Source organism: Camelina sativa, unplaced genomic scaffold, assembly GCF_000633955.1.
Source record: "Camelina sativa cultivar DH55 unplaced genomic scaffold, Cs unpScaffold06563, whole genome shotgun sequence".
Classification (NCBI taxonomy): domain Eukaryota; kingdom Viridiplantae; phylum Streptophyta; class Magnoliopsida; order Brassicales; family Brassicaceae; genus Camelina; species Camelina sativa.
In genome coordinates, this window is record NW_010927639.1 from 1 (window position 1) to 499 (window position 499).

The following is a 499-nucleotide window of genomic DNA, read 5'->3' on the forward strand; positions in this document are numbered from 1 at the left end:
AATCCATCTCATCATCATTATTAGATGCCACAGGTTTTGCCTCTATACTCTTCTTTGCCTGTAAAAAACGAAGATCAGTTTTCTACTTATTTGAAACGTCTTAACCATAAGGCTCCCACGGGATAAAAGTTGAACAATGGATGCAAAAGAAACACTAGCTGGTTTTTGTCTGTACAGGTAAATACAGCACGCAGCAAAAACTATAGTAGATGCAGTCATACCTTATCTTTTGATGATTTTTCTTTTCGTAACTCTATTGGGTACCTGAACTCCACAGAAACTGATAGTCAGTGATACAAAATGAAAAACTAACGAACCTCAACATATTTTTAAGAACTAAGCATCTCAAAATAGCTAAAACTTTTACAACCTTCAGGAGCAAAATTTAAATAGCAAAAAGTACATTTGAGAAAAAACTTCATAGTTTCCATGCTCATAATGACATCAATTGAATTCTTACCAGCGACGATTATCTAACTGGAAGCCATAGAGTTCATTT

General features: G+C 34.3%; 1 long non-coding RNA gene across 1 annotated transcript; it reads right to left on the reverse strand.

The window, feature by feature from the left end:
• Window positions 1-6: 6 nt before the first annotated feature.
• Window positions 7-499, reverse strand: LOC104774899. Its single transcript, XR_765574.2, has 3 exons — window positions 461-499; window positions 222-264; window positions 7-58 (listed from the first exon to the last, which is right to left on the reverse strand). It is a non-coding gene; the product is annotated as an uncharacterized LOC104774899 (long non-coding RNA).